General features: G+C 35.4%; 1 non-coding gene across 1 annotated transcript; it reads right to left on the bottom strand.

Moving 5' to 3' along the window:
• Positions 1–4,231: 4,231 nt before the first annotated feature.
• LOC127739939 (small nucleolar RNA R71) lies at positions 4,232–4,339 on the bottom strand. Its single transcript, XR_008000681.1, has one exon. It is a non-coding gene; the product is annotated as a small nucleolar RNA R71 (small nucleolar RNA).
• Positions 4,340–4,953: the final 614 nt, after the last annotated feature.

Below are 4,953 nucleotides of genomic sequence, written 5' to 3'. Positions count from 1 at the left end.
CGGAAGAGGTTGGACCAACAAGACCAGAAAGTAAAGCTCCGAGAGCGCCGCAACCACCGCCGATTCAAATACCTCAAGGAGCTACTCACAGGCAACCACATACCTGACGAGGACCCAAGCACTTCGGACTCCACTTCCTTCACCAGCACAGGGAGCCATGATGGTCCCGACTGTGGAGATACCACCACCAGCCCACCCTTGTTCCTGATAGATGGCACCGAGGACGGTGCAAAACCTTAAGTGTGGGGAGGTCGGTTTTCATTAGTTTTATGCTAAATTCACATTTCTGGACTTTACTATAAGTTTGTGTGTTTTTCTGTGATTTCAGGTAATTTCTGGCTGAAATTGAGGGACTTGAGCAAAACTCTGATAAAAGGCTGACAAAGGACTGCTAATGATGTTGGATTCTGACCTCCCTGCACTCGAATTGGATTTTCTGGAGGTACAGAACTTCAAATGGCGCGCTCTCAACGGCGTTAAAAAGTAGACATCTAGAGCTTTCCAACAATATATAATAGTTTATACTTTATTCGAGATTAGATGACGTAAACTGGCGCTCAACGCCAGTTCTATGCTGCATTCTGGAGTCAAACGCCAGAAACACGTCACGAACCAGAGTTGAACGCCAAAAACATGTTACAACTTGGTGTTCAACTCCAAAAGAAGCCTCTGCATGTGTAAAGCTGAAGCTCAGCCCAAGTACACACCAAGTGGGCCCCGAAAGTGGATTTATGCATTAATTACCTATTTCTGTAAACCTTAGTAGCTAGTCTAGTATAAATAGGACATTTTATTATTGTATTAGACATCCTGGATTGTATTTTTGATCCTGTGATCACGTTTTGGGAGCTGGCCATTTAGCCATGCCTGGACCTTCATCACTTATGTATTTTCAACGGTGGAGTTTCTACACACCATAGATTAAGGGTGTGGAGCTCTGTTGTACCGCGAGTTTCCATTAAATTATTACTATTTTCTATTCAATTCAGTTTATTCCTTTTCTAAGATATTCATTGCACTTCACCAGGATGAATGTGATGATCCGTGGCACTCATCATCATTCTCACCTATGAACGCGTGATTGACAACCACCTCCGTTCTAACTTAGACCGAGCACATATCTCTTGGATTTCTTAATCAGAATCTTCGTGGTATAAGCTAGAATTGATGGCGGCATTCATGAGAATCCGGAAAGTCTAAACCTTGTCTATGTTATTCCGAGTAGGATTCAGGGATTGAGTGACTGTGACGAGCTTCAAACTCGTGATTGTTGGGCGTGATGACAAACGCAAAAGAATCAATGGATTCTATTCCGACATGATCGAGAACCGACAGATGATTAGCCATGCTATGACAGAGCATTTGGACCATTTTCATTGAGAGGATGGGATGTAGCCATTGACAACGGTGATGCCCTACATACAGCTTGCCATGAAAAGGAGTAAGAAGGATTGGATGAAGGTAGTAGGAAAGCAGAGATCCAACAGGGACAAAGCATCTCCATACACTTATCTGAAATTCTCGCCAATGATTTACATAAGTATTCCTATCTTTATTTTATGTTTTATTTATTAGTATTTTCGAAAACCAATATAACCATTTATTATCTGCCTAACTGAGATTTACAAGATGACCATAGCTTGCTTCATACCAACAATCTCCGTGGGATCGACCCTTACTCACGTAAGGTTTATTACTTGGACGACCCAGTGCACTTGCTGGTTAGTTGTGCGATGTTGTGAAGTTATGTTTGGACCATGGTATCATGCACCAAGTTTTTGGCGCCATTACCAAGGAGAGAACAAACATGAATGCCATTATCAGAAATCACAATTTTGCCTATCAAGTTTTTGGCGCCGTTGCCGGGGATTGTTCGAGTTTGGACAACTGACGGTTCATCTTGTTGCTCAGATTAGGTAATTTTCTTTTTGTTTTATCTTCAAAAAAATTTTTTCAAAAAAAAAATCTTTCAAAAAAATTTTTCCTTTTGTTTTTGAAAATTATTCTAAATTTTTAAGAATGAATTCTAGAATTTCATGGTAACATGTTGAAGCCTGGCTGGCTGTAAAGCCATATCCAAATTCTTTTGGATTGAGGCTTCCACTTTCAACATAAAAGGCATGTTTATAGAGTTGGATGAAGCATCAGCTGTTGCATGCCTGATTTATATCCTAAAGCTGGTTGGCCATTAAGCCATGTCCAACCCTTGGATTGGAGCTTTAGGCTAACATTGAAAGATTCCTGGAATTCTTATTAAAAATTTTGAATTTCTTATTTTCTTTTTCCTATAAAATTTCGAAAAATATATACAAAAAAATTACATAAAATCATAAGAAAAAAATAAAAATATTTTGTGATTCTTGTTTGAGTATTGTGTCATGTTTGGTGTCAATTGCATATTCATCTTGTTCTTGCATTTTTCAAAAATTCATGCATTCATAATGTTCTTCATGATCTTCAAGTTGTTCTTGGTAAGTCTTCTTGTTTGATCTTTAAATTTTATTGTTTTGTGTTGTATGATGTTTTTCATGTGCACTTTTGCATTCATAGTGTCTAAACATGAAAGATTTCTAAGTTTGGTGTCTTGCATGTTTTCTTTGCATCAAAAGTTTTTCAAAAATATGTTCTTGATGTTCATCATGATCTTCAAAGTGTTCTTGGTGTTCATCTTGATACTCATAGTGTTCTTGCATGCATCATTGGTTTTGATCAAAAAATTTTCATGTTTTGGGTCATTTTTATGTTTTTCCTCTCATCATTAAAAATTCAAAAATAAAAAATATCTTTTCCTTATTTCTCTCAAAATTTTGAACATTTGAGTTGACTTAGTCAAAAATTTTTAAAAAACTTAGCTATTTCTTATAAGTCATGTCAAATTTTCATTTAAAAAAATCTTATCTTTTCAAAACTTTTTCAAAAAATTCAAATCTTTTTCAATTTTTTATTTATTTTCGAATTTTTTTTAAAATTTTATTTTAAAATCTTTTTCTTATCTTTATTTCAAAATTTCAAAAACCTTACTAACAATTAATGTGATTGATTCAAAAATTTGAAGTTTGTTACTTTCTTGTTAAGAAAGGTTCAATCTTTAAATTCTAGAATCATATCTTTTAGTTTCTTGTTAGTCAAGTAATTAAATTTTAATTTTAAAAATCAATTCTTTTTCAAAATATCTTTTCTATCATATATTTTTCAAAATTTTATCTTTTTCAAAAATTTGATTTCAAAATATCTTCCAACTTCTTATCTTTTCAAAATTAAATTTCAAATCTTTTTCAGCTAACTAGTTGAATTTTTGTTTGTTTTAACTATATCTTATCTTTTTTTTTTCAAAACCACCTAACTACTTTCCTCTCTCTAATTTTCGAAAACTTCTCCCTCTTTTTCAAAATTCTTTTAATTAACTAATTGTTTTAAATTTTAATTTTTAATTTTAATTCTTCTTTTAATTTTCGAAAATTACTAACCCTTTTTCAAAATTAATTTTCAAAAACTCCTCTCTCTCTCATCTCCTTCTATTTATTTATTTATTTACTAACACCTCTCTTCATCTCAAAGAATCTGAACCTATATTTACCCTTGTGTTTGGATTCTTACCTTTTCCTTCTTCTATTCCCTTTTTCTTCTACTAATATAAAGGAATCTCTCTACTGTGGTAAAGAGGATCCCTATTATTATTTTCTGTTTCCTTCTTTTTCATATGAGCAGGAGCAAGGACAAGAATATTCTTGTTGAAGCAAATCCTGAACCTAAAAGGACTCTGAAGAGGAAACTAAGAGAAGCTAAATTATAACAGTCCAGAGACAACCTTACAGAAATTTTTGAAAAGGAAGAGGAGATGGCAGCCAAAAATAATAATGCAAGGAGGATGCTTGGTGACTATACTACACCTACTTCCAAATTTGATGGAAGAAGCATCTCAATCCCTGCCATTGGAGCAAACAATTTTGAGCTGAAACCTCAACTAGTTGCTCTACTGTAACAGAACTGCAAGTTCCATGGACTTCCATCAGAAGATCCTTACTAATTTTTAACTGAGTTCTTGCAGATCTGTGAGACTGTTAAGACTAATGGAGTAGATCCTGAAGTCTACAGTCTCATGCTTTTCCCCTTTGCTGTAAGAGACAGAGCTAGAATATAGTTGGATTCACAACCTAAAGATAGCCTGGACTCATTGGATAAGCTGGTCGCGGCCTTCTTGGCTAAGTTCTTTCCTCCTCAAAAGCTGAGCAAGCTTAGAGTGGATGTTCAGACCTTCAAACAAAAAGATGGTGAATCCCTCTATGAAGCTTGGAAAAGATACAAGCAGATGACCAAAAGGTGTCCTTCTAACATGCTTTCTGAATGGACCATTTTGGATATATTCTATTATGGTCTATCTGAATTCTCTAAGATGTCACTGGACCATTCTGCAGATGGATCCATTCACCTAAAGAAAATGCCTGCAGAAGCTCAAGAACTCATTGACATGGTTGCAAATAACCAATTCATGTATACTTCTGAGAGGAATTCTGTGAGTAATGGGATGCCTCAAAGGAAGGGAGTTCTTGAAATTCATGCTCTGAATGCCATATTGGCTCAGAACAAAATGTTGACTCAGCAAGTCAACATGATTTCTCAAAGTTTGAATGGATGGCAAAATGCATCCAACAGTACTAAAGAGGCATCTTCTGAAGAAGAAGCTTATGATCCTGAGAACCCTGCAATAGTAGAGGTAAATTATATGGGTGAACCTTATGGAAACACCTATAATTCATCATGGAGAAATCATCCAAATTTCTCATGGAAGGATCAACAAAAGCCTCAACAAGGCTTTAATAATGGTGGAAGAAATAGGCTCAGCAATAGCAAGCCTTATCCATCATCTTCTCAGCAACAGACACAGAATTCTGAGTAGAGCACTAGCAAACCTAGTCTCTGATCTATCTAAGGCCACTTTAAGTTTCATGAGTG

Source organism: Arachis duranensis, chromosome 6 (genome assembly GCF_000817695.3).
Source record: "Arachis duranensis cultivar V14167 chromosome 6, aradu.V14167.gnm2.J7QH, whole genome shotgun sequence".
Lineage (NCBI taxonomy): Eukaryota > Viridiplantae > Streptophyta > Magnoliopsida > Fabales > Fabaceae > Arachis > Arachis duranensis.
Note: the sequence above shows the minus strand (reverse complement) of the source record. Positions and strands in the feature narration are given on the sequence as shown.